Genomic DNA, 9913 nt, shown 5'->3' with positions numbered 1-9913 from the left:
GAGCCCTTTCCTGGGTGACGAAATGGAACAGGCCCTTTCCCGGGGCCCGGGGAGCTCTTTGATTGTAGCTTTGGGGTTTGGGTCGGTGCCTCATTTTATCTGGTCGGTGTCCAGTTGCTCTTGGTTTTGGTGCTGCAGGTTACTGGCGTCCCTTGGCAGAGGGGGGGCATCACTGCTTTTAACCATTCGGAGGTTTTCCCCCCTGGCTGTGGACTGGGTGAACGAACCGCTCCGTAGGTGAGGAAACACAGATACACACAAAGAGACCAAAGCAATTCGTTTAAAAGGGTTTAAAAGTATATCATCGGGCATGCCCTTTATGGAATTTGGGGGTAACTGAGCAAACAGTCCAAAAGTTCGCGGGGCCAATAATTTTGGGGCAAAGGGGGACCGAAATGGAGTTTGACAGGCAGTAGCCTAGGGTCACTATGACACCGGGGCTGGTTTTTCCCTTGTTTAGCTTCCTTGGTGGGCCCCAAAGGTTACTGTCTTTTTGTAAAAAAGAAAAAAATCACAACAAACAAAGGGCAGAAAAAACAAATGAAAAAAAACACTTAAATGAGTAAAACAGAGTAAACGATATGTTTTGAGAAATAGGAGGCCTAATACTGCTAGGGTTTTACGTAGGGGAAAAAACGGATTGGGGGTATCGGGTAGGAAACCCAGGGAAAATGGGGTGGCTGGAGGAAAGAGGGGGCCAAAAACTTAAAATATGGGGGGTACAATATTTTGGTTATAAAAAGGGATGGGTTTTTTCCAAATTCGAAGGGCGGGGAAACCCTTGCTACTGAAACCCGGGTGACGGCCAAACCCCAAGGGGGTTCTACAACAAATACACAAAGGAGAAAGGGAAACTTAAAGAAATTAAGGCTTGTTTTTTAAAAACAATTGGTAAAAATATAGTAAAAAGGAAAAAACAGCTTTACCCAAAATGATAAAAAAAAAAAAGGAATTATGATAGTGATGGTAATTTTAAAAAACCTAACCCAAAAAAGAGAGAAAAAAAAATAAAAATCAAAAAAAAAGACAGGAGAAAAAAGGGGGAAAGGGCCCCAGTACTGGTTTTTTACCAAAGGGGGGGAAAAACCTCTTGGCTTTCCCGGTAAAAAAAAATTAATTCAAATTAAAAAATTTAAAACTGTTTAAACGGAAAATTTAAAAAAAACAAAAGAGAGCTGAAAACTATGAACCGACTTTAAAAAGGGGAAGGGCCCCAGAGCTCCTCCCTTTTAAGGGGTCAAACTGGTTCCGAGACCTTTAATTTTCACTATTAACAATTAAAATTTAAATTAAAAACAGTTTTAACCACATCAAAAAAGTGTGAACAGTCAAAGGGAGGAAATTTTTCTAACAAAAATAATATCCACGGAAAGCTGTAAATCAAAAAATTTTAAATTTTGAGGGGGATTCAAAACCAAGGAAAAAAAATAAATGCTTTTCTGAAAAGGCACAGAGGAAATTTCATCATGCAATGAAGTCAGAAGGCAGGGGTAATTTGAGACACAACCCTTAAAGGACGCCCTTGTTTAGTTGCGGAAATTTCACCCCACTTTAGTGTGTTTTAAACGGCGTTTGTCAGCGCTGATTCCCAAAGCAAATTTTTTCCTTTTGGGGCATACTGCCGAGGTGAGCAGGATTTCTTCCTGCAAAAACCACGCAAAAGTGAACAACAAAATTTTCCGTCTGTTGCACTCCCATTATTTATAAAATACCTTTTGATTTAAATGTTTTTGGTTAAAAAAGGTAGCTACCCCTTTTTTTGACCAGGGGTTTTATCGTTTTTTTTTTAATACACTGGGTTAACCACGTTCAAAAAATTTTTAAAAGGGCCCTTTTAATTTGAATCAAAGAATCGCTCGATAGATTTCGTCTCGTCCTAAAAAAAGAGATTTCTTCGCTTTAAAGGCGGGACAAAATTTTAAAAAGTTTCTCCGCAAGAGATCTGATCTTTCTTAACAGGACATTTAAATTATACGCCCGTGTACTTTTTAGCAAATAACAGGCATACTTTAGGTATTCTAGAAACTGTAATGTGCTGACGATCACTTTTTTCCTCTCTTGGGGTGAGTTCGGTCTGCGCATTTACAGTAACTCTCTGGCAGTCTGGTTTTAAAGGATTCGACAATTAAAGGGTTAATCCAGTCAGTTAATATTTAACAACTTACAAATTTAAAAAAAAATAATCTTTTTAATATTCGTTACTTTAGTTCTGCCATCTTGTTAACAATATCAACAAAAATTCCTACAGTTTATGTAGGTCTAGACACTATTGTTCATGTTAGTTCATGTATTTACTATTGTTAACAAATGAGACTTTATTTATGAAGTGTTACTGAGACTTTGACCATTTTACACCGCGTGCATAATTATTAGGCATGTGATATTGTGATTATTTTTCTAAGCACATTTTACCAATTCTAAAGCGACATCAATCTTAATAACTACATTTAACTTTGTGTTTAATCATTTATGAGTGATATATAATTGTCCATGAGAAGGCTGGGAAGAGAAAAACTCCTTATTATTAGGGTTTTTTTACAGATGAAATGAGACAAAAAAAAGAGCCGACTGAAAAGTCAAACCCCCCCCCCCCCCCCCACCCCCCCCACAAAATTATTAAATCCCCATGAGAAATATTCAAAACTATTGCAATACAGAAATTTCACAAAATTAAGGACATGACCATTGGACAAAAAAAATGCTGACTGGGACAGGGGGTTACAGTTTTTATTTTAAGATTAGTTTATGTACTGTGAAATAACATGAATATTAATATTTTAATGATAGGATTAACTAACATAAACAGATTGTTCATTTGTTAGTTCATAGTTAGGTCAATGCATGTATTAATGTAAACGAAAGAGAGATTATTATAAATTGTTGCCAACACATTTCATGATCTATAACCATTTTTTAAAATAATTTTAATGAGCTATAAACATTTGTAAAATGATTATATAAAACTATATTACCAGTAAAATTCATTAAGCTTTTAAAAATCGCATTATTTTTTCTTTGAAAGATTTTTATAAATGATTTAAATGCTCTTTTACACGTTTCTACAACAATTATTTAAAAGTAATCCTAAAGCCGCCATCTAGTGGTGGCCATGATTGGTATTACACACTGCACGTTTGGTGTTGCTCTCTGAACCGGTCAGAATGAAGCGGGGCTAAATGGAGCGTGAGAACAGAATACACTGGGCATATGTCTCTCTGCAGAACTCCAGGTTCACACACTCTGTTTGTAATGCGTATTTTTTCGAGCCCATGTTAATGGATCAGAAGCGTTCACACTGCACCGCGGTAAAAGATGTGAACAGAAAAGGTTAGAAATAGAAAGGTGCGAAAAGAATGAATATCTAGCGCATGAGCATAGAGAGTTGTGAGTGCACAGGACACAGTTTGGAGCAGAGGAAACTCGTTTTAAGTGCGCGCACTGAGCGAAATCAGCATGTATCTGAGCACGCGTGTCTGGTTTTTTTAAGCGTGCTAAACAGAGAGATTCGCGGCCACAAGATTATTTAATGTGCTTTCGCGTTACAATAACTCGCTCTCGCTCCTGCTTCTGTACCGCGATACACATACTGCATACAATGACTGCAGACGGAGTACGGGTGAACCTGTATAATGTATAACAAATCTATTTCAACACCCGAGGCACCGCTACAATGAGCTTCTATGACCAATGCATGGCAAGAAAACATCCCTAATAATTCAGCACTCCTGAATATAAGGAGTTTTTCACTTCCAGCCTTCAAGGACAATTATATATCACTCATAAATGATTAAATAACAAATGTATAGTATTTATTAAGATTGATGTGATTTGGAATAGGTAAAATGTACTTGGAAAAAAATATCACCAGAATATCAGTGTGACTAATTATTATGCACTTTTTCCGGTGAAAAAGCATTTTTAACCATTTTATTGAGTTTGTGCAACTACAGCTTAGTCTTCATCTGTAGGCCTGAGCTTTAACTGTTTTACTGCTACGCTCCGCAGAGATTGCAAATTCAGATAAATATCGCCATCACAGGATGTCTTTCCTAGGTCAGTATCAAATGAGTTTCAAATTATTATTTGCAGCATAAAAAATCCATGTGGATAATCCATTTTTTTGTCCCTAAAACTGGGACTGAAAAGGATACGACTAAGCGATTTCGGAAGTTGTAATGATGAAAAGAAAAACAACAACACACAATTACTGATTTTTTTTTTTGCTGGTGATTAAAGAGATGTTAACTCTCTCTCTCTCTCTGTCCTCTCTCTCTCTCTCAGCTCTGTCAGCGCACCCCCACCCCCCCACAAACCCCCCCTCCCTTCCCTCCACACAGAGGAGAGTGGCCTCAGAGTCCGATCTCAGATGTCCTGAACAGTTTTTTAATTTTCTGTTATCCATCACAGTGTTGTAAAGTCATGAAAACTATGCATTTTTCTCCCTCAGAATGATATCATTCTCTGTATGAAAAATGGGTTTGAAGTGTTTGGAAGCTGCACTTTAAGAAATATAAGACAATTCATGGTTTACTTTTTTTTTACTGTTATTTCAATAAATCACTACGGCAAAACCGTTCAAGCTATACAAAATCCATTCGCAATTTAAGTTCCTCAATGTTTTGGCATCATGTAGACAAAGTTTGGTGTGTATACTGTAATTATCCCTCTGAGCAGTATGCCTTAATTCACAGCTATATTTTTCCAAAAATCCATATTCAAATCAATACAACCGACTTCTTGTTCATCGTAGCTGATGACTGCGAAATAGAAAGTTGTCCGTCTTGATAAGAATAATTTATGTACCGAGTTTGGTGTCTGTAGCTAAAACTAACCCCCTCACTTTTGGACAAAAAGGTGGCTTATAGAGTGCCTCCTCCACAGCCCTTTCATGTGCTTTTTTTTGACATTGTCTATATATCATTAGGACTGATATGTGTTTTTTGAGTTTCATGTAATTCTGAGCATTTTATCTGCCTCAAAATCACTAGAACAGGAATATTCAAGATTGTCACACGTTGCCACGGCAACACTATATTAGATATCAATATCCCCACAACAGATTTACATCGGCCGTGTTTTGGCATTATTCTGATGAAGTTTGAAGCAAATCGAGTGAAAATAAGATGCTGAATTCAAAGCATTTTGAAAATGACACACTTCCTGCTGCCAGTTGGTGGCGCTATAATTTTGACTCCTAACAGTTACATATATGCGATCGGCATCATACATCAAACAATCCGATGAAGTTTGATCTAAATCAGAAAATGTATGTGGATGTTATTAGACATTTCCTGTTTCTCATTTTTTGCCCTAAATTGAACGCCGTGCCACGGACAAACCGTTCGAGATATCAAAAATCCCCTGGCAATTTTTCATCCCCAATGTCTTGAGATCATGTTCACCGAGTTTCGTGGAGAAAGGGTGGAAAACCTCAGAGGAGTATTTCAAATTCCAGAGCATGCTTTTTTTGAAACAGCCCTGAATAGCTCACTTCCTGTTAAGCGGAGCCTATTCATAGAGCGCGAAATTTGTTCGGCTCAATGAGATCTATAAGTGTACTGAGTTTTATATAAATACATGCAAAGTATGTGTGCGCTATGGTTCAAGATTTCTGACTGTGTTCCAGGGGGCGCCAGGAGCCCCTGTGCCACGCCTGGGTCCCAGCCTCCCCGCCAGTTGGGGTAATAAAGTTTTACGATCTGGTCCCGGGAATTTAAACAGCCATGCTGGCACCAGGCCAGCCATTCAGCTTGCAGAGTTTGGTTACCTGCATGAGTTCAGGGGGACTAAAAGCTTTGGGTTTTAGCCAAGGAATGTGCATTGTTTTTAGATTCAACGAGCCATGATTCATTAATTCCAGAACCAATGAATAAGATGAACTGCTCATCACAGCCAAGACCTTTGTCACAGAAAGCCATTGAGTCCTTGTTTTTCCGTCCACCTGAGTTTTTCTTCGCGCGGTCCCTTGTGGTTTCTTGTTTCTTGTAATTTGCGTCAAGATCAAGAATTTGAGTGAAGGACTTTTCAAGAGCCACCAAACACAGATGTGTCAAGGAAATTGGCTACAGTTGTCTTATTCCTCTTGTTAAGCCACTCCTGAACCACAGACAACACCTGGGCTAAGGAGAAGAAGAACTGGACTGTTGCCCAGTGGTCCAAAGTCCTCTCTTCAGATGAGAGCAAGTTTTGTATTTCATTTGGAAACCAAGGTCCTAGAGTCTGGAGGAAGGGTGGAGAAGCTCATAGCCCAAGTTGATTTAAGTCCAGTGTTAAGTTTCCACAGTTTGTGATGATTTGGGGTGCAAGTAATTAAAGCAAAAGGAGCCCCTACCAAGTATTAAGTACATGTACAGTAAATGAACATACTTTCTAGAAGTCCAACAATTCACTAAAACTGTTATTATTATTATTATTATTATTATTGGTCTTTTATGAAGTATTTTAATTTGTTGAGATGAATTGGTGGGTTTTTGTTAAATGTGAGCCAAAATAATCACAATTAAAAGAACCAAAGACTTAATCTGCTTCAGTCTGTGAGCATTGAATTTATTTAATACATGAGTTTCATAATTTAAGTTGAATTACTGAAATAATTCTAATTTGAGATGCACCTGTATTTTACAGCTCCTCTCTAATGAGCTATGCAAAGAACAGGTCGATTTTGGCCAGTCGTATTAATATTCATGAGCCTCTCTTCTGATTGGCCTGTTGTTTTCTAAATGATGCACAGCCAGCCCAACCACAGGTAACTAGGGTCATGTATGCTGTAGCCTGCTGTGGATTGGTGATACTGACAAGTAAGGTCAATAGAAACACCGGTAATGATGGTCACTTCTGAGGGAAGTGTTGTCCGGCCTTACATGTTTGAGCCAAACTCAGACCCCGAATCAGCAACGACAGGAGACAACCAACCACCTCCTCAAACGCGCTTACAACAGGATGTTTCAGAATGCTATTATTTATTTTTTTTTGACACTGAATGCAGTACAAACCTGACCAGCCGAGCGTTTGCGATAATGTTAACTTGAAGACACTTGTACATTATTTTTTTTTGACACTGAATGCAGTACAAACCTGACCAGCCGAGCGTTTGCGATAATGTTAACTTACTCTGATTGGTTCGATCGTCTTTATAGACATACATAAGAAATGTGTGTGTAGTTGGTGTAGGACAGCATGCCAAATATTGCCTCAGTTTGATTTCACACGAGCTACACATTCCAAAAAAAGTTGGGACAGGTAGCAATAAGAGGCCGGAAAAGTTAAATGTACATAACAAGGAACAGCTGGAGGACCAATTTGCAACTTATTAGGTCAATTGGCAACATGATTGGGTATAAAAGAGCCTCTCAGGAGTGGCAGTATCTCTCCGGGGTCACGATTGGGCAGATGATCACCCAATTCCACCCATTGCTGCGGCAAAAAAAAACAAAAAAATAGTGAACAATATCAGAAAGAGGGATTCCTCAGAGAAAAAATTGCAAGAGTTGAAAGTTACCATCACATACGAGGTGCATAATATCAGCCAAAGATTCAGAGAAGAGAAGCCTGGAAACATCTCTGTGCATTAAGGGTCAAGGCCCGAAAACACTACTGGATGCCCTGTGATCTTCGGCCTTCTAGCTGCACTGCATCACATACAGGAATGCTACTGTAATGGAAATCACAACATGGGCTCAGGAATACTTCCAGAAAACATTGTGCGTGAACACAATCCACCCGTGCCATTAGCGTGCAGTTGCGTGCAGCTAAAAACTCTAAAGGTCAAAAAAGAAGCCATATCTAAACACGATCCAGAAGCACAGGCGTTTTCTCTGGGCCAAGGCTCATTTAAAAATGGACTGCAGCTGGCAAAGTGGAAAACTTTGTTCTGTGGTCAGGCGAAATCAAAAATTTGAAGTTCTTTTTTGGGAAAACTGGGACGCCATGTCCTCCCGGACTAAAGGAGGACAAGGGACAACCCAAGTTGTTCTCAGCACTCAGTTCAGAGCCCGTCCTGATGGTATGGGGCTGAATGAGTGCGTGTGGCATGGGAGCTACACATCTGGAAAGGCACCATCATTCTGAAAGAGTATCTCCAACGTTATAGAACAAACATACTGTATGATACCGCAGACATCGTCTCTTTCAGGGAAGACCTTGGATTTTCAAACATGACAATGCCAGACCAACGACGCATCAAATTAAAAACATGGCTAAGTAGAGAGGATCCGATACTGAAAGGCCAGCCTGCAGTCCAGTGCTTTCAACCCATAGAAATATTTGGACATCATAAAGGCGAAGTGCGACCAAAGAAAGACCTAAGACAGTTGAGCACTAGAAGCTGTATTAGAAAAGGAATGGGGACAAACATTTCCTATTCCTAAATTGGAGCAACTGTCTCCTCAGTCCCCGGAAGTTTGCAGACGTATAAAAAGAAGAGGGGGATGCCAACCGTGGAAACATGGCTCCACTGTCCCACAACATTTTTTGAGAAGTGTTTATGCCATGAAATTTAAAATCAACTTATTTTTCCCTTACAAACTGACTACACTTTCTCAGTAAAACATGTAATATGTTCATCATGTTGGATGCTAATAAAATATTGGAATTTGAAAACTTCCACATCATTGCATTCTGTTTTTATTATTAATTTGTTACAGTGTCCCAACTTTGTGAAATGGTTTGTCGAAGCGCCCGACCATCATTCCAGCGGATTGAAAAAGAATCGGGCCAATATATGCTCTTTTAAAATGGGATCGGCGAAGATACCAATTTATATATACATTTAATATAAATAGATTGATTACTTTATAAATGTTATCTCAATATTTGACACTTCTCTGCAATGGCTGTGTTTTTTTGGAAACAAACCTGCAACTACTAAACGAAGAGACACATGATGATTCGATGAAATTGCATCGTTTTTAATTACTCGCACCAGCACATTAACAGGTATTATGTTCCTTTCAGAATCATCACGACGGTTTTAGAAATGAAAGTTTCTCGATTTCCTTCACTTTAAAAATCATGAGGAGCAGAATATTTTCCTGAAATAAAGGGGAGGAAAACTGGCAATATAGTAAAGAAAAAGTAAAGTTTCATAAAAATTTGAAATGGCACACAGAACACATTATTTGCAGTGTCATTTATCAAACTGCATTACAGTTTATTATATGTAACACTAATGTCAGTTAGCCATACGAATTAAAACAACAACATATATGATTGGAGTACATCCTTTTCATTTCCTTTCTCATTACTCTGATGATATGATGTAAGATAGAATGAAGGGGCATTGTCAAAAAGTATTTTTAGATTTCCATGTGATGATTAACCTGTGTTTTCTATGTATTCTAGCAGGGCGGAGGGGATTGATACCTCCCACTGTGGGATAATAAACCCAATTACTTTACTAATGTCTAGGGGAAGTAGAGGGTGGGTCTTTTGTTCGTCTGTTCGCCTATTAAAACTCAGCTTTAATTTAACAAAACAATCATTTCACAGACATGGAGAGTTACAGACTCTTGTTTTTTTTTTTGTTTTTTTTCTGTGCATATTATACTGAAGGCTTATAAAACTGCACGCATTTTTCGCTTTTTAAAACATTACTCTGTCTACACCAACCCTCCACCCACATTTCTTATCAGTATGTCTATGAAAGGACGAATCAAAACCATCAGGTAGGTAGGGGGCGGGGCTGCCGGCAACCCCGCCCCCGGTGCAGCCCGCCCGATCGCAGTGCTTCTGCTAGATATTTTGTTCGCCTTGGTGAACTGCAAAAAAGGCTGATCTTTCTTCAAAGAAGTCCGAACAGATTCCATTTGACAAGAAAACACAGCTGCTTTTCCCTTATAGAAGAAAACAAAGCCCGACAGAAATACTTACAGTGATGTGAAAAAATGATTCAAGAAAAGAAATTCTGTTCCAAATT

Source organism: Cyprinus carpio, chromosome B3 (genome assembly GCF_018340385.1).
Source record: "Cyprinus carpio isolate SPL01 chromosome B3, ASM1834038v1, whole genome shotgun sequence".
NCBI classification, from domain to species: domain Eukaryota; kingdom Metazoa; phylum Chordata; class Actinopteri; order Cypriniformes; family Cyprinidae; genus Cyprinus; species Cyprinus carpio.
This window is presented reverse-complemented; position numbering follows the sequence as displayed.